The sequence below is a fragment of the Macaca mulatta genome, chromosome 5, assembly GCF_049350105.2.
Source record: "Macaca mulatta isolate MMU2019108-1 chromosome 5, T2T-MMU8v2.0, whole genome shotgun sequence".
In the NCBI taxonomy this organism is placed as follows: domain Eukaryota; kingdom Metazoa; phylum Chordata; class Mammalia; order Primates; family Cercopithecidae; genus Macaca; species Macaca mulatta.
In genome coordinates, this window is record NC_133410.1 from 195309420 (window position 1) to 195335963 (window position 26544).

At 42.5% G+C, this 26544-nt stretch overlaps 1 long non-coding RNA gene across 1 annotated transcript in view; it reads left to right on the forward strand.

The window, feature by feature from the left end:
* The first annotated feature begins 923 nt into the window (after positions 1-923).
* Positions 924-26544, forward strand: part of LOC144341018 (uncharacterized) — a 60304-nt gene continuing 34683 nt past the window's right edge. Inside the window, exon 1 of the long non-coding RNA XR_013417597.1 lies at positions 924-5189. This is a non-coding gene — a long non-coding RNA (uncharacterized LOC144341018). The remainder of the gene's footprint in view (positions 5190-26544) is intronic.

A 26544-nucleotide genomic window follows, 5' to 3' on the forward strand; every position in this document is an offset into this window, starting at 1 on the left:
TGTCAAGGACATTATCTAGGATAATGTTAAATATGAACAGAAAGAGTAATCATCCTTGTTCTGGTTCTGATTATAATGTAAATGCTTCTAAATTTTCATCATTATTTGCCTTCAATTTGTCTTTAAATGCAGTATTGTTTTCATAGATAAAGGCTACTGAAAGCAAATAAATAATTTGTATAGTAAACGCATATTTGTAAAAATATTTTAGGAACTTACAGAATTAATAGCAGAGCCTGTAGAACTGAAAACTCTGCTGCTAAGAGTGTTCCAAATCCCAGTGCAAGATAAGTATGAAGAGACCAACGACCTCCCAAACTGGTACAGAAATTACTTCAAAGTGACAACATATGAGCTTCAGAAGATGCAGAAAGAAATCGTGTCTAAATTTCTCTTATCTGACTAGTACAGAGCTTTTAGAGGGTCGGCCGCTGCAACAGCTCCCTGCCCCTACCCCTGGTCTCCACTCAGAGCGGCACTCACCGTGGGCTCCAGTCCATTCTAAAAACATTGTATAAACAAGCCTCATCAGAACCCTCCATCCTTTCACGCCCTAACCTACCCCGGCTGCCTTACTTAAGCTAGTATATGCTCTTTACTCCCACACATTCTGGGAGCTGCTCTCTCCACAGGGTACTCCCGCAGGTGCAATGCATGTTTCTCCTGTTAATCTATCATCAGTTAACTTGCAGGCCCCCAGTCGGCGGAACTAAGTAGGTAGTGGAGACTTTTCTTCCCGACACTGAACACTTCACAACCGCCGCTGCTGAGCACAGACATGGTGGCTTGCACTGCTGATATCCCCGCGTAAGACACATTTTAAAAATTTTTTTTATTTTTCAAAATCACATATTAAACATGTTTTTATTTATTTATTTATTTATTTATTTATTTATTTATTTATTTATTTTATAGAAGCAGGGAGTACAGAGGCAGGTTTCTTACATGCAGATACTGCATAGTGGTGGAGTCTGGGATTTGGTGTACCTGCCATCTGAATGGTGAACATGGTACCCAATAGTAAAGTTTCAGCCCTCAGCCCCTTCCGTCGCTCACCGTGTGTGGTCCCCGATGTCTGTTATTCCACACTGTGTCTCTGTGCGTACCCATCGTTTCACTCCCACCTGTGAGAACACACGGTATTGGACTCCCTGTTTCTGAGTTATTTCTCTTAGCGTCATGGCCTCCAGTTCCATCCATGTTGCTGCCAAAGATATGATTTCATTCTTTCTTATGGCTGAGTAGTATTCTTGGTGTATATATATCACGTTTTCTGTATATGAATACATTCATCTGCGGATGGACACTTAGGTGGGTTCTGTATCTTGGCTATTGTGAGCAGTGCTGTGAAAAACATATGCGTGCAGAGATTTTTTAATGTAACGATTTCTTTTCCTTTGGGTAGATACCCAGCAGTGGGATTGCTGACTGGAAAGTAGCTCTGTTTTTAGTTCTTTGAGAAATCTCCATATTGTTTTCCATAAAAGTTGTACTAATTTACATTCCTGCCAGCAGTCGCAGACACTTCAAAAATGACTACCTTTGAAACCAGATATAGCTGCAGCAATGATGTGCCCCTTGGCTGCACATGCCCTTGGACGCCCCCCTTGCTCTGTGGATTCCACATGGCCCTGCTTCTCAGGTCAGCAGCCCAGGTTCAAGGTGCAGGAGTGGGTCTGTTGGGCTGGCAGAGCCCAATCGTGTGTCTATACTCCCCAGCTGCCAGGGAGTTTGAGGAGACAAGACCTGGTCATTTTTCAGCTTCCATATTAGTTGGTGGGCTCCGTCTCAAAAGGTGGATACTCCTTGAAAGAAAACACTTCAGATGCTGACAAGATGTAAACAGTCGATATAGGCTTTTAAAGCTGCCAGAGAGATGATCGGGGTGGTTCACGTCTGTAATCCCGGCACTTTGGGAGGCTGAGGTGAACGGATCACTGAGGCCGGGAGTTTGAGACAAGCCTGGGCAAAATAGTGAGACCCCTATCCCTATAAAAATTTTTTAAAAATTAGCCGGGTATAGTGGCCAACCTGTAGTCCAGCTCCTCAGGAGGCTGAGGTGGGAGGATGGCTTGAGACCCAGGAATTTGAGGCTGCAGTGACCGATGATCTCACCACTGCACTCCAGCCTGGGTGACAGAGCAAGGCCCAGTCTCAAAAAGCAAAGCAAAACAAAACAAACAAACACGAAACCTGAAAGCTGCCAAGGAGTTCTTTACCTGGGCTCAGGGGAAGAGCAAATTTTCCTTTTCTTCTGGCTGGAAATTTAGGAATGCTCATTTTCATAGACCAGACACAATTCAAGGCATTAAATCTGTGACATAGCATTCATCTTTACATAATTAATGTATTAAATGCTTGGCATATTAAGTGCAAACTTTACAAGTCACAACAAGATTACCCTAACTGCCAAATTAGGGTGCTGTGCCCAAACAATTTTTGCCTTAAACATCATTACCGACAATAATCTGTGGGATCTGAGCTCAGCTGGGTATCTGGCTGGTGATGTGTGAGGTTGAATGGAACGCAGCTGCCTCCTCCTCAGCCTGTTAGCTAAGCACTGCTAAGCAGTGGAAACCAGCTTTTGTGAGCTTGTCCAGTACAGGTATATATTAATTTCACTTAGCCATTTATGAGTCAGGAGACACACAGGCTGTCCAATTAAAAATACCCTTTTGTACAGGCTCTTTTCAGACCCAAACCATACTTTCATACAAAGGAATGCATAAATATACATGATAATTGACTCTAATGACAGGAAAAGAATGTGATGAAACATTTCCTGATAAAATCTAGTCTCAGCATGCAAAGAGGATCAGGCCTCCTCTTCAGTCATTGTGATTTACAGTATCAAGGGTGAAATTCTAAAGGGTGAAGACATTGTCTTCTAAATGGATAATGTATGTATGCAGAAGAGCAGAGACCTCTGTGTTATCTGGACAAGTAAAATTATAAATGCTCTCTAGCTGGGAAAGAGAAATTGCATTTGACCAGTCAGCCTTCCTTCATGGTCTTTTTCGTTTCTAGGTATCAAGTCAATTTTTCAATTCCTCGTACGATTTTGTCATGCTCCTGGTTATAAAGCAGTTAGGCTTAGTAAGCAGCATGAAAAGGGCATTGTTTCTGGGCTTTCTTCCACTGTTTTTTAGGGCACGCCTCTAGACACACTTCCCTATTCTATTACGAATCTGGCACTCTTCAGAGATATGGAATGCTGTTACAATGGTCAAGGATCTGAGTATTTGAAAATGAATCTTTAAAACTAGACACAATTGTGAGAACACAATTGTGAGGCCTTCGATAAACATTGCACGCATCTTAGAGGTGGAGTAAAGTACAGAGACTTCCTTGCGTATAATGTTATACATTAATAAAGCCCAATGTGCCACTTTTCGGATGGACAGTTTATCGGATTTCTTATCTTAAAGTTATTCAGTGTTGAGCTTCTCACAGAAATAGCTTTAGTCCTCTTAGGAAAAGAATTGAAAATGTACGCAGGCAAATAGAACTCTGGGGTAATGAACAAATATTCCATCTGATTCAAAACAGGATTTTAGTGATTAGAATAATTGTCAACAAAACAAAGACCTTGATACTACATTAAACAGCAAGCACCTGGCAGATTGAGTGTTTCTAATGCACATTATGTTGGAAGAACAGGCAAAGTCACTTATTTTACACATGGGTGCGTTTCCACTGTAATAATTAAAGCAGTTTTAGTAAAGAATATGAAAATATTTTTAGCCAATTTAAAGAATATGTATTTTCAAATAGTACAAATCATCTGCTGAAACAGACTTCTGAAACCAAATTATGGGATTAGTAGTTTATAACTTTCTCTGAATGTATAATCTTTTACAAATACCCATTCACGTCAAATATTCATTCTGGTACAAATTTAAGAACCAGATATGATATTTAAAATGGCCATCAATGGCCACCCCCAGAAACTGTCTGTCTTATACTTTAAGCTACTTTTCTCACCTTTTTGCTCTAAACAACGCTGGCAAATGAACCTCCAGCTTTAGAGGTGGCAAAGACGGGCTTTTTGGTCAGAGACGGCAGACGCCTGGAAAGTGGACGGGGGGCCTGTAATCCCAGCTACTCGGGAGGCTGAGGCAGGAGAATCGCTTGAACTCGGGAGGCGGAGGTTGCAGTGAGCGATCACACCACTGCTCTCCAGCCTGGGGACAGAGCGTGGCCCCAGGACCCACTGTGCTGGGAATTGCTGTGGTGGAGAGAACAAGACTCAGGCTGCCTCTCCGAGCTCCGGGGTTCGCTGGAAGCGGAGGCTGTGCCTCCCTCCCTGCCTGTCCTTCGCGGGCTGTGGCTCCTCCCTCCCTGGCCCTGGCTTCAGGGACGCCCCGGAGCAGCCCGGTGCCGAGGCCCCATCGCAGCCCTCGGGGGGAGCGCGCGTCAGAACTAAGCCAGGCGCGCTTCGCTAAGGGGACCTCTCTGGACAATTCTGACGCCGGCTCCACACGAGGCGTTTTTCCCTCGTTCTCATTCACGGCCGGCGCTGGGCATGTCCGCCATCTTCAGGGCTCCTCCACCGCCTGCGGGAGGCCGGCGCCCCGGGCGCGTGCACCGCCTGCTGCTCTCTTCCTCCGCGTGTTCTCCCGAGCGAGCGACTCCCTCCGTGCTCACGGGCCCAAACCCCTGCCTAACCCCCAGCCAACGCCCTTCTCCCGAGCTCCAGGCCCCTCCAGCTCCAGTGTGGGCATCGTCCCCTGGCTCTCCTCAAGTCCTCTCTTTTTTTCTTTTCTTTTTTTTTTGAGACGGAGTCTCGCTCTGTGGCCCAGGCTGGAGTGAGCGGCGCCATCTTGGCTCCCTGCAAGCTCCGCCCCCCGGGTTCCCGCCGTTCTCCTGCCTCAGCCTCCGGAGGAGCTGGGACCACAGGCGCCGCCACCGCACCCGGCAAGTTGTTTGTGTTTTTAGTAGAGACGGGGTTTCACCGTGTTAGCCAGGACGGTCTGGATCTCCTGACCTCGTGATCCGCCCGCCTCGGCCTCCCACAGTGCTGGGATTCCAGGCGGGAGCCCCCGCGCCCGGCCCTCAGGTCCTCTTACACTCAGCCTCTTGCAGACGGAATTGCTCATCCTCTGCACAGCCCTTCCCGCTCCGGTATCAGCTGTGGCTTCTCCGTGGCCACGCAAAGAACAGACACAGAGCTTGAAACTGACTTACACGTGAGTGAGATTCTTCAGCAAGGTCACAGACAAGGAGGGTAAAGAGGAAGGAGGAAGAGCTTTTTGCTTTGAGTTTCTGCTTTCCAGGTCGGCTTGACTGGCAAGAGGGATGGCCCTGGACCGCCCTCACTGACCGGAGGTAATTGCGGTTTTTGCCGTCGAAAGTAATCACAAAAACCGCAATTACCTTTGCACCAACCCAAATATAAGCAGCCCAGGGCCAGTGTGGTGGTGCCGTGATGACTTCAATGTCGCAGACTGTTTCTGTTTTTAACTCCTCCATCCTTATTAATTAGTGCTTTTCCTCAAGGTCACCTCAGGTCCACAGACAAGGCTGCTGAGGCTCCAGCCATCCTGCCTATGTTCTGTTTAGGAAAGAAGAGACAGGAGCAAAGATGTTTTCCAGCAACCTCATCTAATGCGTTTTGCTGACATTTCACTGGCTACCCCATCAGGAAGGAGAGTCAGACATTTTTTTCTGCACCTAGAAATGTACAGGTTCTATTGCTTAAGAATGTGGATTAATAGACATGGGGTAGGACACCAGCAGTCTCTGATGTCTGAGGGATTCTAAAAATAAGCTTGGACTTTAAAAAACATGTTTGATATGTTTGTGCCCTCTAGATCCATGTCATTTGGCAAAGTGTCTCCAGAGTTATCTAGAATTTTTCCTTGAATTTCAGTATCTCCTCATCCGTTGCTCCCGATCAGTTGCCAAGCCCTGCCAATTTCAAGTCCCTGAATGTAACTTGAATCTGTTTCCTCCTCTTCATTCCTGTTACCACTTCCCTAATTCAGGCCCTGCTGTTCCTCGCTGGGTCGCTGCCACCACCTCTTGACTGTGTCCTGTGAGTAGGGGAGAGAGAGTAAAGCATAAACAGTGACAGCTCTACAGCTGGAGTCCTGGATTCTCTGGGTGGGTAAATAAATAGAAAATGCTGGTAGTTCCTGTGTTGTATCTGAGCTATCTGTTTAAATAGCTGATTCTTTCACCGTTAGGTGTCCAAGGACGAGGATTGTCTTATTCCATTCTTATTCTCCAGCACTTGGGACAATCATTCCTAGATAGTGGGACCTCGAATGGTAAACTCTGTGGTTCTCCTGCGGGGCTGAGGACTGTGAGGAGCAGAGCAGACTTCAGGGAGCTCCACAAGTCACACACACAGGCGACTGCTGGCTGTTTCCACTTATTCGTCTGGAATTGGTAGCACACTAAGTGGGCCCTACTTCTTATTAGGTCGGCGCACAAGTAATCGCTATTCTTGCCATTAAAAGTAATGGCAAAAACCGCGATTACTTTTGCACCAACCTTGTACATATATATTATTTTTTTCACATCTCAGTTTTTATTCCCGTTCCAGCCTCCTAATACTTTCCCTTTGGATTTTTTTTCTAATCTTGAGAAGTCTGTGTTTTTTAGTGTAGTAATAACAATAATGGTATTTTTAGCACACCCATGATGCCAGGGGCTTTTAAAAGATACTTTTTATAAACCAACTCATTTAATTCTCGCAACAACTTTTGAAGTAGCCCAATTTCTAATCCTCATTTTACAGATAAGGAAACTGAGGCACACAAGGTCAACTAACCTGCCCAAGGTCTCTGGCTAGTAGGTGGAAGAGAGTTCTCTGGATATTATTTGAATCTCAGTCTCCCTATTTTTCTTCGTCATGACTTTATGTTTCCCCCTGTATTTCTACATATTTTAACCTCTTGATCATATAGCATACCTTGATTTATAAATCACTTTTACATGCATTATTTTATTTGATCTTCATCACAGCTCTCTGAGGTGGGTAAGGGAGATTTGGTTACTTCTTTTTGACAAATGAGGAAAGTGATGCTCATAGACATTGTTATTTAGAAGCATAGGGCATTAATTCTGGAAGTGTTTTAAAGAATACCCAATCCAGCCACTCACTTTTAGGAAATGGAGCCTCAGAAAAATAAATGCCTTTCTCTAGTTCCCACAGCTGGCTGCAGTACCAATCACCTGCCTCTGGGTTCATTGCCAGCTGGGTGCTGTGGAACTTACCTTGACTTTGGAGTCAGTTATTCAACTTCTCTGAGCTATAGTTTACCCTTTATAAAATGAGGACATGATTATGCTTCATAAGACTGTTGTGAAACATAAATGAAATTAATATGTACTGGGCCTAACACAACCCAGATATCCATGAAAATATCAGCAGAGGTCAGGTTTTTTTTTTTGCCTACTCCTCATCTTACCTTCTTTTCTCTAAGGCTGTTTTGAGGACATAAAATAAGTTGCTATTCCATAGCATGCATTTTATTCTATACCATAGGGCTAGGAAATAAAAATAATAATAATAATAAACTGTCCATCCCCTGCTCTCTGATCTTTTTTTCTGAACTAGCTTCACGTGCCTCCTTTTACTTGCCATAATCTTCTTTGGCTGCAGGAAAACCTCCAGGCCCAGTCAATCAAGTTGCTTCTGCTCTCTCCAGGCTTTGTTTGCAGCCTGAACTCCACAGTCCATCACGTCAAGCGCACTCTTGCCACTGTTTTTGAACTCCCTTACCCTCTTTGCTCAGCGAAACTCCAGTCCCCCATCAGTCCAAACACCCGATTTCCCTGCCCGTGTACCAGTGCTGCCGCTGCAGGTGACACACTGTGCACTTGCTACATGTTCTTGGGCTCACCCCAGCTGGGCCCTCTGTTCTGCAGAGCGATTGTTTCCAGTTCTTGTCCTGTTTCCCTTACAGCTCTTCGAGATTTTCATGTCATTCCTCAAACTCCAGACCTCACCACCTCACCTTATAGCAAAAGACTGCTTTTGTACTCTGCTGAGAAAAGCAGTCATCCTCATGGAAGATTGCTAACGTCAGCAGGGTGTTTCTGTGGGGTAGACATTGGGTCAAGTCCGTCATTTATGTCATTTCATCCATCTTCACTGGAGTCATGAAATAGATATCATTATGATTGTCCCATTTTAGAGGGGAAGCAGCTTAGGCTCAGAGAGGTTATGTAAGTTCTCCAAGGTGGAACAGCTGGGGGAAGACAGCCACAAGCAGCTCATGGCTTGCCTCTAGAGTTGACCTATTAAGTATCAAACAACAAATTCCTCTATGTTCTCCCCTGTACACAACAAACTTATCTTCATTAATTTTTAAAAATTAGGTTTAAAAAATATTCTGATTTATTCACGCATACAATTTAAAGAGGCAAACAGGTGTGAGGAAACAGCAGCCCCGACCTTCTTATCCTTAACTTCAGCTTCCCCAGAAGCAACCACTTTTAGCTGAATTTGTTTGGCACTTACATCCACCCTTGTCAATATCACGCTGCTGCGGCCGCTTGCTGATTTGTCCATTTGATCCCCTCTCTGTGGCCTTCGCACGGGGGAGCATGAGGGTTTAACTCTTCCACACAGTAACACCCCTCTCTCTCAACACAGACAACACATTGGCTGTCTGTCCCATCCTCCTGTAAGCTGTACTCATTTATGTCAGATGTAAATGCTAATCATGACTACGCACAGGTACGTTATCATTACTTTTCCTTTGCGAACATTGGTGTGAGGCCTAAAATTAAGGCCCCATGGTATGTGCTGCCCTGACCTTCGGTGAAACCAGGAAGACATCAAATGGTCTACCCTCAAGTTCCCCTCAACCCTGCACCTATGGATAAGGTCCCTTAGCTAAACACCCCTCCTTATTGAGAGGACCAGGCACAGTTCCTGCCTATTCCTGAGTAAAAAGTTTCGGTTCCCTACCAGCCTACAGTTTTATTCATACAAGCCAATCACATCCTCCCATGGGGACCGGGGTCACCTCACCCCCGTTGTACTACAAAGCCTGGCTCCCACCGCCTGGTTGCTTACTCTGCTCCTGAGCGCCACCTCCTGAGGGCCTGAGTGGTGGGCATTGCCCTTCTTCCCTGGGCTGCGAGCACTTGCAGTTAGTCAAAGGCCATCGATCTTACCTGGCCAGTGTCTGGTGTTGTGGGTCCAGCCATTCCTCCCTCACCAAAGAGGTGTATAGGAGGCGAGTAAAACACACGTCACTTTGTGTTTCTAGGGTTGATCCGAATCTACTCGGTTTTCCAGTGTATGCATCCTCTCCCAATCCCTTCAACCTTTAATGTGGAGTTCCTCTTCTTGGTGACTGTGACCTCTGGTCTAGCTTTGTGGGTCACTTACACCCGCTCTGTGGCCATCGCCTTTTGGAGATTTTGCTTGTCTGAAAATGTTGTTATTCTTACATTTACTTGATAGTTTGGCCAGGTCTAGAATTATTGGTTGGAAATTATTTTTCTTTAGAATTTAGAAGCCATTTTCATGTCTTTTCGTTTCCAACATTGCTGTTGAGAAGTTCAAAACCATTCAAATCCTTAATCCTTCATATGTGATCTGTTTTTCCTTTGCTCTGTGGAAACATTCTCCTCACCCCCATTTATAAATTTACCAATGAAATGCATTCGTGTGGTTCTATTTTCATTCATTGAACTTGATATTTGCTGGGTCTTTCTAATCCAGAAACTCATATCCTAGAGCTCTGGGAACATTTTCACGACTGAGTCAGTTGATAGTTTTCTCTACTCCATTTTCTTTTCCTGTTTCCACTTTCTGAAACTCATATGATATAGATATTGGCTTTCTTGAATAGTTCTCTAGTTTTCTTATCATTTTTCTCTTTCCTATTTTTTTTTTTGAGATGGTGCCATCCAGGCTGTAGTGCAATGGGTCAATCTCGGCTCACTGCAACCTCTGCCTCCTGGGTTCAAGCGATTCTCCTGCCTCAGCCTCCCGAGTAGCTGGGACTACAGGCCCACGCCACCACGCCCAGCTAATTTTTGTATTTTTAGTAGAGACAGGGTTTCACCATGTTGCCCAGGTTGGTCTTGAACTCCTGACCTCAGGTGATCTGTCCACCTTGGCCTCCCAAAGTGCTGGGATTACAGGCGTGAGCCACCGCGCCTGGCCTTCTTTCCTATTTTGTTTTTAATCATCAGCTTTCTAGATTTCTTTATGTCATCTTCCAATCTTTCTACTGAATGTTTCATTTCTCCTGTTCTATTTTTAACTTGAAGGTTGGCTTTTGGTGATCTTTTTTGGTAAACTCTAGGCTTGTGGGTGGGGTTTTCTTGTTGGCGGGCTTCCCCGTGGGATGAGTTGGCTGAGTATTTTCTTGCAGATCCCCAACATTGGTTGGTCTCTTCCTGTAGGTGGACCAGATTCCCCCAGGAAAGCTTCCAAACTCTTTCCTGAAGGCAGGTGCCACACTGCCAGCACGCGGGGCTCCAGCAGGAAAGGGCATGTACACCAGTGACTTTGCATACTGCCACACCGCCAACTCAGCTACCACTCACTAGCTAGTTTTCACTTTCCAAAACCGCATTGCTGATGTTTGCATTCCTTTGAGATTTTTAATACTTTTTATGTATTAATAACTTTACTGTTATTTAAATGGGTTTTGGGAGGAGTTGAGGTTAATGCAATTTAGTTTTTGTCTGTTTATTTCTATTTCTACCTATCCTCTCATTTCCTCTCATTTTCGCTAATTTTTTTTTTTTTCTAATATGAGGTTGTTACTTCACCTGATACTCAAACCATATCCTCCTTGGTCTGTCTTGTGCTTTTGAATCTACGCTACCCTTTCCTTTCAGCTATGAATACATTGAGATAATTCCATCTTAGACATTCCTTTGAACCCACATCTTCCTCATCTTCCCGTCTGTATCTCTACTTCCTTTTGCAGCCAAGCTTTTAGAAAGTATCCCTGCCTCTGCTTCCTCTGAACTTGTTCACCACTCTACCCATGGAAAGGGACTTCTAGGAAAGTCCCCAGATGACCTCCACAGTGGCACACCAACAGACACTTTCCTGTCTAGAGTTCACTCTACTGCTGACTACGTGGACATTTCTCTTTTTCCCTTGTTAGTTTTATGTTATTGTTAAAAGGAAGTTTATCTACACTGAAAGCAATATATATTAATTACATAAATATGGAAAATAGAAACAATATAGGAAGAAAAAGGAAATCCCATTCATATGTGTATCAAACAGCGATAGCTTCTATTAAACTCAGGATGCATTTCTTTCCCAAGTTTTTGCTGAGAATATAGTATTTGCATAACTGGATAATTACATATACGTACATGTATTTGTATAGAGTGGCATGTTTTGATTTTATGAAAAACTTCATATCCCCACATCCAATGATCTCAAGGATCACTCTACTTATATGTTCTCAAGCTTAATATTTTTGAAGCGATTTCTCAGAAAATTGGTTGTGTTTAAGTTTCCCATCTAAACAATGAATCCTATCACTAGTCAACCAACTGACAAAGCCAGAAACCTGTGTCACATCTTCACCTTTTTCCTTTCCCTCACCTCTGCCATCTAACCAGTTGTGGCTCCTTTGAGTTCCCTTTTTGAGATGGAGTTTCACTCTTGTTGCCCAGGCTGGAGTACAATGGCACGATATCGGCTCTCTGCAACCTCCGCCTCCCAGGTTCAAGCGGTTCTCCTGCCTCAGCCTCCCGAGTAGCTGGGATTATAGGCCCTTGTTGCCATGCCCAGCTAATTTTGTATTTTTAGTAGAGATGGGGGTTTCTTCATGTTGTTCAGGCTGGTCTCGAACTCCCGACCTCAGGTGATCCACCCGCCTCGGCCTCCCAAATTGCTGGGATTACAGGCGTGAGCCATCACACTCGGCTGGGTCCTTTGAATTTTAATTTACCTCTTCTATCTTAGAACGTCACTTTAGGTTATGATTTCACACTTCTTGCCTGAAATATCGCATTAATCTCAGAATTAAAATCCTAGCAGCTAACCCTGCCTCCTAGAACTAGTCCTCAGGATGCTGGCAGATCTACTGATGCCACTTCCCAGTGATGTCACTTGCCCAATCATCTCCCTGTTCAACATCTCCCCGTAGCTTGCCGAATCAAGTTCAGATTCCTTGGCCTGAGACTCAAGGCTTTCATGCGTCTTTCAGAGTTGTCCGGCCTCTCTTCCTAGTTTTGCTGGTTTCATTATCCCACACCTCTTTACTATGGGAACAATAGATCATGCCATTTCTTTCCTTCAAAACTTTCTTCATTCTCTTCTCTTTTTCCGCTTCTTATCTAGCTAATTTTTACACATTCTTCAAAATGTGGATGAGCATCCTTTATTCAAAGAGGCCTTCTTTCATTTCCTAGTCTAATGTAGAAGCTTCTCCTAGCTCTTCTGTATCACCGTCAGCTACCGTATCACTGAAATGATAATTTACTTTGATGTTTCTTCACTAATCTGTATATCTATCTATCTATCTATCTATCTATCTATCTATCTATCTATCTATCTATCTGTCTATCGATCTATCTTCAGAGCTGAGGCTATGAGTTATTTGATGTTGTATTTCTAATACCTAATCCAGAACTTGATACAGGATAGGCTCTCAGTGTTTACGGAAGGAATAGCTGCCCATTCTGAGTTTTTATATGGATGCTCTGTTTTCAGGGACAGTTCTTTTGTACTTTACACTTTTTTAATGAGTGTGTGAAGAGAGATTATTGCATGGGTGTGAGGGAGGAGGGAAAGAAATATAGAAGTTTATATAGGTCACCACAAAGGATTATTCCAAATTACCCTTTTGGGTTTCTCATAGCTGTTTTTTAGGATAAGACTAGAATTAAACCAAAGTGTAAAAGCAGGAAGGGATAGGAAGTCAGCTCATTTGGAAGTCTAATCTAATGTAGTGTACGCTTCCACAGGGAAACTGTTGCAGAGAACAAGTGTCATAAAAGTACTTTAATAGGTAATTGTGTTTGTGGTGCATTGTTTGCCAAGTTACACAATATGACAATAAGACAAAGTGTATCATTTAAAATTACCCTCTTAAGGCCAGGTGCTGTGGCTCAGCCTGTAATCTCAACACCTTGGGAGGCCAAGGTGGGCAGATCACTTGAGGTCAGGAGTTCAAGACCAGCCTGGTCAACATGGGGAAATCCCGTCTCCACCAAAAAATAAATTTAAAAAATTCACCAGGTGTGGTCATGGGTGCCTGTAATTACAGATACTTGGGAGGCTGAGGCAGGAGGAGCCCTTGAACCTGGGAGGTGGAGGTTTCAGTAAACTGAGATGGTGCCACTGCACACCAGCCTAAGCAACAGGCGAGACTGTCTCAGAAAAAGAAAATTTTAAATAAAATAAAATTACCCTCTTAAAGCATATTGAATAGTAAAAGTCATGTACAATTTGTGCTACAAATAGTTGAGTTGTCATTAATTTTCCATGTAAAAGTTTTTTCTCTGTGTTTAATCACAAGGCTTTTTCTTTACAAAGTATCACTTGTTTTTTACCTTCCTGTGGTGTTTCTCTCTCAGTTCTTCAATAGTAAAGCACCTCACATTGAGACCTGTAATTTCCTCAATTGAATTCCAAGTTCTCAGATATGGTATTGGAGCTTCTCAGCAATTTGATGTACCCTAATCATGGCACCCTAATATTTTTTAGGCAGTGCAATATAATGTTGGAGACAGAAGGCTCCTAGATATCATGTAATGTAGAGATTCTGTAGCAGAAAGTAGTGGGCTTGAAGATGGGATGGTTAGTATCCAAAGCATATCATGGCCAGGCGTGGTGGCTCACACCTGTAATCTTAGCACTTTGGGAGGCTGAGGCAGGGGATTGCTTGAGGTCAGGAGTTTGAGACCAGACTGGCCAACATGGCAAAATGCTGTCTCTACTAAAAATACAAAAATTATCCGCCATGCAGACGCCTGTAATCGCAGCTACTTGGGAGGCTAGGTGGGAGGATTGCTTGAGCCTGGGAGGTGGAGGTTGCAGTGAGCTGAGATCACACCGCTGCACTTCAGCCTGGGCAACAGAGCAAGACCCTGTCTCAAAAAAAAAAAAGCATATTAGAAGGGGTGCTGAAGGGGAGCAAGAAGATCTCCACCAGTGGGGTCATTCAGGTCGTGAAGCCCCATAGTCCATTAATAAGGCTCCCTGATGGAGAAGACAGTCCACAACCCAGTATGTCAGAGCTTTGAGATCTGTAGCTGCATCTCACTCTTCTGCAGTTTCACACACTCTAAGGGACGTGAATCATCAGATTTGCTGAGATATCAGGGTCCGGCAGACACTGCAGAATAATAAAAACATTACCCTAGAAATACAGAAGGAAACTCCTGTCTCAGGAAGAAATTGAACCTACCCATCGTGGAGGCCCAGAATCGTCACTGGGACTGCTGTTTATCGTCAGACCCAATAATTTTTTACGATAAAGGACTTCCAAAATGACAAACATGAAATCACACGTCAAACAACTTTAATACATGTTCTGTTAGAAAAAAATGTAGGAAAGAAAAAAAGTATATCAGAAACTTTTCCAAAACATTTATCCCTGGCTTCTTGTTTTCCTCCCTCCTGAACTCTGAAATTCTTGTAAGTTTGGTGGCAGGCATGAGTGTTATACACACACCCACATGCAAACAAAACAACTATCGGGTGATCGTAATATCCTCTACCTTTGCCTTTATCTTTGAGTCCAGAACTATTGATTCAGTGTAGCTTTTGTTTTCAAGGAAACTATAGCTCAAAAAGTTCAGGTTTCACTGACTTGTCCTGGGTGATGGGGGCTAGTTAATGGCAAAGCCAACCCTGGAACCTCCGCCTGTCCTGCTGTTGGCAAAGCACTTCTGCTACATGCACTGCTTTCCTGGTCGACGTTTAGAAACTACCTCTTCAGCTCTGAAGAATCCAGAGAAATCTTTTTTTTTTTTTTTTTTTTTTTTTTTTTTTTTTTGAGACGGAGTCTTGCTCTGCTGCTAGGCTGGAGTGCAGTGGCAGGATCTCAGCTCACTGTAACCTCCGCCTCCTGGGTTCAAGTGATTCTCCTGCCTCAGCCTCCCGAGTAGCTGGGACTACAAGCGTGCCACCATGCCGAGCTAATTTTAGTATTTTTAGTAGAGTTGGGGTTTCATCATGTTGGCCAGGATGGTCTCAATCTCTTGACCTTGTGATCCGTCAGCCTCAGCCTCCCAAACTGCTGGGATTACAGGCGTGAGCCACCATGCCCGGCCCCAGAGAAACCTTTAGCCTGACTCTTCATATCTAGCAGCTCTAAGGACTACCATGACATCGTTCTGCTGGGGACATTGTCCTGCTTCTCCTTTCTCACTTTACTTCCAAAAGGCTTGTAGGACCACGCAGCTGTTGGAAGTTCCAGAGAATTATTTGTCCAAACTAGGACCTTATCCCATAGGTGTGAGAGCAAGGACTACACGAGGAGCCAGAGTAATGATTATTCCTCATTATACCTTTACATCTAGGGAGGCCTTAAAAGAAGGGGCAAATTCATCTTCAAAGGAATACACAGCTTGCCCAAATGCAGCTGGAGAACTGGGTGAGTGGTCCTCCCTGCCAACAAAGCAAAGTCTAGGCCTGCAAATCACTGCCACCAGGCGACAGACAATGTAAACGATAATTCCGAGACCCGACATAGTCAAGCGAGTTGCTGCATTGCTCTGAAAGGCACAGATAATTTGAGAGAAGGGGTTGCTTTGCATTTTGAGCACAATTTGACCACACAATAGTCTCCTTCCCAAAATAAGCATGTTGAGCTTGCATTTTCTTTCTGGCAGGAAAAAGGCCTAGAACTTCCCAAGTGAACAAACTACACCCACTTTTCAAATATTGTCCCAAGTCATTGTAAAAATACTCTGTCATAAACGCTCTGGCTGTAAGAGGAAAATAGAACCACACCAAACACCTCACCCCAATATTTCAGAGCCCCACACTGGGAGCAGTAAATTAGGGATTATAGCCTGCTCAGCCTTCGTCTCTGCACAGAAATGCACTGCAGAGACCACACCCTTGTGAAAGGGAAAAGCAGGAGGAAGTGGACCCATAAGAGCTAAGTAGTCAGAGGACATCCAGCCTGGGATAAAAGGCATTTTAGGACTGGCTCAGTGAAGTGCTGCAAACACAAGTCCACTGTAGAATAAATAGCCTGGGCTGTCTGGGCTGGAAGGCGGCAGCTGCATTTTATGCCCAGACTTGGGAGGCAGAGTTGAAACCTCCCATTCAACACTGGTCCCTGCCCACAAAACATAGGCACCAAGGCACGTACACACAGGATAAAATGTCTTCTCTTTGGATTAAAAAGTTAATCAAGCAATAAGAGACTACCTAGAAGGGTGCATTCTAGAGTTTGCTCTAGCAAGTTAGGAAAACAACAGATGGTGGAAAGTTTGCTTCTCCTGCTTACAAACCACATGAAATGAGGCAGTGGAGTTGTCATTTGGTTTTTAGGAATATTGTTCTGAACAACTTGGATTCAATTCAAATGGTGCTTCAAGTTGTGTGATGTGTGTTATATTGGAGAGTATATTACTAGACTTTTTCCCATTTTTTAGTGTTAGGATAAGCAGCTCATGAGTTCCTGGGAACTGGCATGTGTGAGATGAGGAAGCAGAGCAGACCCTGAGGCCGCAGGTGGGCCTTACCTGCTGCCTTGTCCCGCTGCCAGGGTCAGGCCAGTCCCATGGCCTCTCCTCCTGGGCACTCCCACTCCTCTCCTCCTTCATCACCATTCCAGAATACCACTGCACACATTTGCTGCCTGAAAAGAAGAATGACCTGGAGTCCAACTCTTTTCTCACTAGTTCAGCTTTACATTCATGTCATCCAAGTTTCTATGGGAGCAAAGCTTTCCTGTGTGCAAAAGCTCTCCATCACGTTTCTTTATTTGTATAATGCAATCCAAATCGGATCCGTCCTGCAATGCCGGCCCCCTTGCCCACTGCCTCATTGCCCAGGGATCTCTCATCCTCGTCTCAATACAGTCCATTGCCTGGACCCTGGCTTCTGCTTCATGAGACCCACTTTTCCCCCACATGTTGTGTATTGGGAGTCCTGCCCACTCCTGAAGGCTTTCCTCGGGTTAGTCTTTTCCAGAGGGACTCTCCTCAAGCTTCCACATGCGCCCAGCCTTTCCCGCCCTGCTCTCCCTAGCGCTGTGTTGGTAGCTCTGCGACCACATTGCCCGTAGTCGGCTTCGTGCTGCGGTTAACTGTGCATGTCTCTGAGCCTCGCTGCGTGCCATGAGCCCCTTGAACAGAGCAGAGAGGGAAGACTGGCATGCAGGGGTGATGGGGAGTCACGGCCGTAGGAGCAGGAGTTGGGAAGATAACAATAACAGCGCTCTCTCACATGTCGCTACGCTGGAGTTACAATTCATATCAGCCATGCACATATATAATGCAATATCCATGAGGCTTACACATATTCTCTAAAACTAAGGTTACATCTACAATCACCGTTCCATAGCATCTATAAAGATGTAATGCCCAGCTCTAAATAGGGTATACTCACAAAATATCATAGGACATTTTTCAAAATTGGGATATTAAAAATTAAATCTGTTAAAAACACCTGGAAAACCCTCCAAAAAGTTCCATGTAATCATTTACTTTTAATATTTGGAGAAAGAGCAGAAGAGCACACATCTGATCAAATTTACCACAACAGGTTTTTTCACTTCCAGATTTACAGAATGCCTGTCACTTGCCTAAATTCCTTGTTTAAAAAGAAAGAGACTTTCCTCCACACCACTTCTCAATGTTTGTTTATGCAAATGAGACATGAGTCACAAGCCTGCAGAGATGAACCCTGATTTATGACAACATCAAGAAAATAGCTAAAAGTATGTGTGTCTCAGGATGATTCAAAGTGCAATAAGGGAATTTCCAGTGATTTGGTAACAAATGTAGCAGCCCAACTCCCATTTATTTTTCCAGCAAATATTCCCAAGGAGCATGAAAAACTGACAGCTGCATAATCGGAACAGCTAATTTTTTCATGTGAGTGGATTCAAACTTTTGTCAAAAAAATGAGAGAAAGAATGAAGAAAAAGCAAGAGAGTGTAAATGGTAGATCAAGTTTGCATATTAACAACTTTGGAATTAAAAACTTCAATACTCTATCAGTAGCCAAATATTAATATTTTAGTCATTAAGTCTAATGCGGAGAAGTTATACAATAAACAAGATGAGGCTGTATTCTTGGTGAGGTATCTATGTGAAGGTTAGCATTGTGGAACTCTGGAGTTAAAAAGAACATGCAATATCCCGGAATTTGGCCTCCTACCTTGGGCAAGGATTGTCTCCAAAAACTGACCTCTGAGAAGTAGAATTTACCCTGTTAAATACTTACTGTAATGGGATGCTCACTACCTCTGTCTTGGTTTCCTGGGCTGCTGTAACAAATTGCCACAAATTTAGAGGCATGAAAATTGCGATTTATCATTTCACAGTTCTGAAGGCCAGAAGCTCAAAGGTGTTCAGTTGGGCTGCACCTCCTACACGGCCTCTAGTGGAGAATCCATTTGTTTCTAGTTTTCGGTGGTGTCTGGCTTCCTTAGCTAGTGCCACGTTGCTCCAGTCTCTGCTCTGGCTTCACATCATCTTATCCTCTGTATGTCTCTTACAAAGAGACTTGTTATTAAATTTAGAGACCACCGAGGTAATAAAGAATGAGTTTCTCGTCTCAAGATTTTTAATTTAATGACATCTGCAAAGACTCCTTTTCTTTCTTTCTCTCTCTCTTTTCTTTTCTTTCTCTCCTTCCTTCCTTCCTTCCTTCCCTCCTTCCTTCCTTCCCTCCTTCCTTCCTTCCTTCCTTCCTTCCTTCCTTCCTTCCTTCCTTCCCTCCTTCCTTCCTTCCCTCCTTCCTTCCTTCCTTCCTTCCCTCCTTCCTTCCTTCCCTCCTTCCTTCCCTCCTTCCTTCCTTCCCTCCTTCCTTCCCTCCTTCCTTCCTTCCTTCCTTCCCTCCTTCCTTCCTTCCCTCCCTCCTTCCTTCCTTCCTTCCTTCCTTCCTTCCTTCCTTCCTTCCTTCCTTCCTTCCCTCCTTCCTTCCTTCCCTCCTTCCTTCCTTCCTTCCCTCCTTCCTTCCTTCCCTCCTTCCTTCCTTCTTTCCTTCCCTCCCTCCCTCCCTCCCTCCCTCCCTTCCTTCCTTCCCTCTCTCTTTCTTCTTTTTGTTTTGACAGAGTTTCACTCTTATTGCTGAGGCTGGAGTGCAGTGGCGTGATCTCAGCTCACTGCAACCTCCGCCTCCTGGGTTCAAGCAATTCTCCTGCCTCAGCCTCCCAAGTAGCTGGGGCTACGGGCATGCGCCACCACACCTGGCTAATTTATATATATATATATTTTTAGTAGAGATGGGGTTTCTCCGTGTTGGTCAGACTGGTCTTAAACTCCCGACCTCAGGTGATCCGCCCACCTCGGCCTCCCAAAGTGCTGGGATTACAGGCGTGAGCCACCGTGCTCAGCCAAAGACCCCTTTTCAAAACAAGGTCAACTTCATGGGTTCTGGGGATCAGGACATGGACATATCTTTCTGGGGGCCACCATCTAGCCACTGCCACCTCCAAAGGCAAGCCACACAATTTTGGACAGATCTTATTAGGTGGCCTTGTGTTGTTTTGAGCAGTTTTTATGTGTCCTCACTATTTTTGGCGTAGTTCCAAAGTAGGGCTGTGCCTCCTCCTGGGAGCTGAAATGGACAGGCTCTTTTCCTCCCAGACCATGGACTCTAGGGCACGAGCAGCACGTGGCATAATCAGAGCCAATTATGCCCTTGCCGGGGCCGGGACTCTCAGGGAGTGCAGCAAAGCTCAAAGTGGGAGATTATTGTGGCTGCTGTTGTATATCCCCAGCATGAGACTTGTCAGCAAGTCCAGTGGCAACCGTGCCCTTGGCAGTTTTGGGAGTCAACCATGCCTGGACAGGGCTTTGCCCAGGCCTCACCTTGTTGCTTGGTTGTCTGGTCTTCCCGTAAGTGCTGTGAACTATCATTTTTAATACCATATTTTTCCATGGACACTTCGACAACTTTTGTTGTTGACAGCCAAGAACTGCTGAAATCTGTCTCTGTGTGTGGCAACCTAATATCTCAGTCCTTTCCCTGAAGCTGTACAGAATATACCTACGTTGTTTTGCATGTAAGAAAGCCCTCAAAAAGTCACATAATCTACTGATTGATTGTATCCTAAAGATTGTCTTCTCTGGCCAGGCACAGTGGCTCATGCCTGTAATCCCAGCACTTGGGGAGGCCGAGGTGGGCAGATCATGAGGTCAGGAGATCAAGACCATCCTGGCTAATATGGTGAAACCCTGTCTCTACTAAAAACACAAAAAATTAGCTGTATGTGGTGGCACCTGCCTGTAATCCCACCTACTTGGGAAGCTGAGGCAGGAGAATTGCTTGAACCCAGGAGGCAGAGGTTGCAGTGAGCCGAGATCGCACCACTGCACTCTGGCCTGGGCGACAGAGCAAGAATCCATTAAAAAAAAAAAAAAAAAAAAAAGATTGTCTTCTCTGATATGACATTTTACCGCTGTCTACACTGAAGACCTATTTTACAGCCGTCTACACTGGAGTGGTCCAATGAGTTCTTGTGACGCAGGTCGGAGCTGGTCCTGGGATTGCCAGGTCTTGGCGCAGTGCCTTCCCTGTGCTGCCATCCCCAAATCTTTACGATGCTCTCTCCCCTCAAACTTCATCCCACCCCTTTCTTCCAAGCCGAACATCTCTAGATCGGTTGCTCCTGATACAATTTTTAGACCATAATAGTGCTGTTATATTTCCTAATATCACATGATTTCATTATTGTGAGCACTTTTCTGTAGAAACTATCAGTGCTTTTTAAGTCAAAAAGCTACTCTTGGAGACTGGCTCTGAGGAAAAATCCTTCCTAAAAGTATCCTTAGGCTCATTCCCACAGACCTGTGCTCTGTGCCCACCAAGCTCTTCTCCTTGTCTCCATGCATGACCCCTGGCCTCGCATACACCTCAATTTTTCTCACCTCCAGATCTCTAGTAGTTTGAATTTCTTCCCCTAGAACAGCCTTCTCCCTTCTTTGGTCCTATAAACTGTGTCTTACACACCATGCTAATCACCATTTCTCTAATATTGATCTTTCCTTCTAGACAAATACAACCGTCCCTTTTTGCATTCCAGCAAATGCATTAGATTACAGCCAACTTAGAACTTTATAGTAGGCTAAGTTTTTCCTGAAATGGACTTATTTGCAAACCCTGCCTTCTCAATAAAATTGTCAACTCCTGGAGGATAGGCAGGTGACCTTATTTTTTTTAGTATGATGGTCCACAGGTATTTAGTGGGCATAGTATACATTTTAGTTTTTCCTGTTTATGAGCAACCTGATAGTACATGACTTGTAAATATTTGTAATTTCAGTGAAGCAGGACTTTTCTAATTATAAAAGTTACATAAGCTCAGGAAAAATAAAAGTTCTCTAATGACCCCATCTTCGAATTCCACTTGTCCTTAATTTTACCAAAACAAATGGTTTTATATATACCCTTTGAGGAATTTTGTTTTCAAATACAAGCATATTGTCTCTTTTAAAAAATACAAACAATTATATGCATTTAAATGCCTTATAGGTATTGCCAGATTGCCCCCTGAAAAGTTCATAGGAGTTAAGAATTTGAATTTCCCATCTTCATGAGGCTTGTGATCCTCTGTACCTTCTCAATTACATGGCATACAATGTTCATTTATTTAACTCTTTGAGTGAAGGTTCTCAGAAAAGAAGCCAATGGCTGGTGCTGATAATAACAATGAAGAATGAAACAAAGTTGTCTAAAATAGTACTGGTTTTTGGTCACAAAATAAAAGTTTTTTTGGTTGTGAGGGAGGTGGATACAATGTGATAATGTGTTTACAGATCTCGTGGACTTCCTGATAGGAATGTTAAAGGTCTTCTGATCATAAGTGAATAGAACTGAATTTAGTGACAAAGAGAAACATGAACTGAAATGTTGCACCATGAATCATTGATAAACTATTGATCCTTTCATTGAAATGTGTATATCTATAATATTTACATGAAATGTGTTCTATGACTCAATTTTGAGGTGAAGGCATAGGAATTTACAAATATACAGTGACACTTTACTTGTTTACAATCAAATATAAAGTCTTCTAATATTGCACCCGTCTGAGAAAATAAATAGTGAATTTTTGATGTTTCTGGATTTTGTGACATGCTTTTAATGTCGTATGAATATTTACCTATGTTGTAATCTAGAACTTCTATGATTTCATTTGTTTATGTTTAAAATTCTGATGGATCTGGAAATCATTTGTTTCCTTCAGCATAAGGAAAGAAATGATTATTCAGTTTAATTTTTTCCCAATGGATAATCAAATATACTATTTGCTAACTAATCCAATTATCTTCCTATTGTTTTATGTTGTCACCAGTACCATATACCAAATTCCACATATCATCTGGTATAATTTTTTACTTTATCTTTCTATTGCTGAGCTTGTGGCAAATTTTAAAATTACTGTAGGTGAATAATAGTTTTTATTATCAAGAAATGCTTGCTGATTTAAAAATACTCAATATGAAAGTGAATAAAGCTGACATGAAAGCCTTCCGTGTAATTCTGCTTCCTAGAGATGAACACTGCTCTTGGTTTGGTGCATATTTTGCCGGAATTTTTTCACACAATATATACGTGTACACATGTATAATGCAAATGGAATCATATTATATCCTGCTCTGTAATGTTTTTCACTCAACAATTTGTCATGTGTGTTTTCCAAGTCAATGCAGAGAGATACGCAATATGCTTTTAGCTGAATATGTCATTGTATAGCAATGCCTAAATTTAGTTTACCCAATTTCTTATTGAAATCACTCATGACTTTTCCTAATATTTGACTCTTCCCAACAACCTTGAAATCCTCCTTTTACTTATTTTTGTGTTCTGTATTTCTGCAGAATAAATTCTTAGAAATAAGGTCATGTGATATTTCCAAATCATACTCCAAAGAGCTGAATTTGTTTGTGGTAGCGCAGTAGCCAGGAGCCCATTTAGCTCTCCAACATCCTGGAAATGTTTAGGAGACAGAAGGATACAAAGAGGAGGTGAGGAAGAAATAAAGACTAAGAGCAGAGCCAAGGAGGCAGGTCGAAAGTTTTTCTCATAGATAGGATGAAAAAGAACAGATGGTGATAGGAGTGAAGGCAGGTTAGGTAACAGGAAAAAATGACCAATGTAACTATGGACGTCTCAGCACAGAATTCGCATTTGGAGTCATTCACTGATCATCGAACGAATACTTGAAAATATTTATCGAGGGAAAACTTCTCTAAAAAGTAGTCACCTAATCACGGTCTATTGTAGTTTTTTTTTTTTTTTTTTTTTAATTTTTCTCTGTAACTGTGGGATTTGGGGTATCTAAAAAAAGATTAATAGAAATCAAACTCATAATGATAAATATATCAAAGGAAAAAATGCCCACTTCTCTGTATGTCAAAGGTAAAATTCTTTTTCCAATGTGTTTAAATAAAAATAGTGTTCAGCATGAGGAAATGCTAGGATTAATATAATAATCTTTTCTTATATAAATGAATGGTTACTTTAGAATTTGTATTTTATTTTCTAATGAGCCAGTTACCATACAACATTGTGATATGATAGAAAGTATTTGAGTTAAGATTCAGTTATTCAATGTTGTATTAGCAATGACAGATTTTTTTCTACTTCTTTCATTTTTTTTTTTTTTTTTTAAATAAAGTGTGATGTCTCCGAGGAACCTTAATCCAGATGTTTATGAAGCTAGCATGGCACTTCCTACAAATGAAAGGATTGTGAGTGACTCTGGGGTTTCTATTGCAAATTGTTCTAGGGAGAAATTTGCCTGTCCTGGCGTCAAGCCCTGGCTGGAAGCCAGAGAAAGGGTTACAGAAAGAGATTAAGGTGTCAGTGCTAGAGGCAGGAAGAGGCTATTGGGCAATTTGTTTGCCTGGTTGTACCGCGCACCTGATTTACACCCAGCTTGTGAAAACCTTACCACAGGTAAAATGCCAATAGTTGTTCTACTAGGGTGGTAAACTTTTGACTGATTTATCTCCTACATTTTTCAAACCTTATGTAATGTCTTGTTTTTATAATAAACAGTTTTGGAATGTTTTCCTGTAATACTTATGCAGGCACTAATAAAATGTATAAAATATAATTTTATACATATTAAAACACATTAGTATTCTTTGAGATGAAGTACTAATAGCAATACCAGATAATATTGCCATTGATTTTTTAAAATTACTAGAACATTTAAAAATTATCCAAATCCATAAACACAGAACAATCAATACCATCTAAGTAACACCTATAATGCAATTATTTTATTGGAATGATAGTTTCAATGGAAAGAAATAAAGCTTGTTTAGGCTGGCTTTTATTCTCTACATATTATGTATCGGTTATGTAAAAAGGCAGAGTTTTCTAGCTAAGAGCATTAGTTAACTATAAAATTATACTAATACATGGTGAAATGTTTCCCTCAAGTCATATGGATGGATAGCTAATTTTATGGATGTTTCAGCAAAAGAATTAAAGAATTAAGACTTAAAAGCCTTCAGTATCAGATATTTTAATTCTTAAGAAACGTCCTTACATCTTTTAAAGATCAGAATTCATTTTTAGAAAGATAATACATATTACAAGTAAACCTTGATCAATTAAAGAAACAATAATTGAGAAAGTCAAGGCATTTTAAATGTGTTTGTAGATTATGAGGGTCTCATGGGACTGATACACATCTATGGTTGCAGGAAGGAAAATCTGTGAGGATACAGACTGTTTTACTGATTTTACTGTTCTAGATTAAAATATAGGTAAGTATTCATATGACATTAAAAGCATGTCACAAAATCCAGAAACATAAAAAACTTACTATTTATTTTCTCGGAAGAGTGATATATTAGGAAACTTTGCATTTGTTTCTTTCTTTTTTTTTTTTTTTTGAGACGGAGTTTTGCTGTTGTCGCCCAGGGTGGGCAATAACGCACTCTTGGCTCACTGCAACATCCACCTCCCGGGTTCACGCGATTCTCCTGATTCAGCCTCCCCAGTAGCTGGGATTATACTCATGCGCCAACACGCCTGACTAACTTTTGTATTTTTAGTAGAGATGGGGTTTCTCCATGTTGATCAGGCTGGTCTGGAACTCCCAACCTCAGGGGATCAGCCCACCTCGGCCTCCCAAAGTGCTGGGATTACAGGTGTGAGCCATTTTGTTTCTAAACAAGTGAAGTGTCACTGCATATTTGTAAATTTGTAGCTAAGTGTTCTCACAGTGGTTCTTCCTCCTGTCTGCCCCCACTTCCCAAACCTCCTCCTCCTTTCTTCCTTCTCTCACTTTCTTCCTTCTTTCCGTCCATCCTCCTTTCTTTCCTTTTTTCTCTTCTGCAGAACTTTTTTCCACCCAGCCAGTGCCCACTTCCTTGCCTCACCAGGTGAACTGCTGGGGTTCAGACATTCAGATTCCATTTGAAACCCACACTGCTGGAAAGAGCTCCTTGGTCTCTCCTGCCTGGATTACTGGGTTGCACTCTTCATCTGTGCTCCCCTAAATGCGGCTCGTTACATTAATATCATGCTGTGATTGTCCCTTCTCTTGCCTGCTTTTGTATCTTTACGGTCCAGTACACTGTTTACAACCAGTAGGAGTTGAACATTATTTTTTAAACTGACATCAGCTACATAAATAAGCAACCCAACTTTTTTTCTTAAGAAAGCAAAAGAAGACATTTATTTTTTACTCATTGCATGTTTACTGAGTGTGGGATTGCCATGTAAATCTTTCTGTCAGCAATTGGCTAAGATTCTATAAAATATAATGAAACTACACATGTATTTAGGTTTTTGCTGACTTTTCTCCCCTCATCACAACTTAATTTGCGTTTTTCCTCAAGCCGTAACTGTGAAAAGCACAGAATATTCTACATCATTCTTTTGTGCTTTTGAAAAAAGATTCTACTCTATTTCCTTTATTGCATTATATAACATTTTTGTTTGACCACCGACCCTGGGTAGTGGGTATTCTAAGGAGCTGAGGCCTGATCTAAGGCGAGTGTATCCTGCGGTGGATGATCATAAACATGTGTCCAAAACCAAGTGACTCATGTTTACACGGATGGTAACTTGGGCTAATAAATGTTGGAGGTAGGAGAAAGGAAAACAGTGCTGTAGGTATGTTCTTCTTGACGTGTGAGTACATCGAACGCTTTTATTGCCAAGATCATGATGATTAGGGAGTTTAAATGGAAATGTACACAATTGTCAAAAACACTGTGTTAGGAACCGTCAGTGGGTTTCTTTTTTTTTAAACTGTCTTTACTCAGTTTCATGACAACTGAAGTGCTGTGGTTGCAACAGGATGACATTTTCACTTAGAGGCTTGTAGACAATAATTACATTTAATACCACAATAGAAATGTTAGAGATTATTTTCTGTAGCTTGTAAATAAAACCAGAAGTGTGACTTGGAGTCTCTAGTTTACCTCTGAGATTTC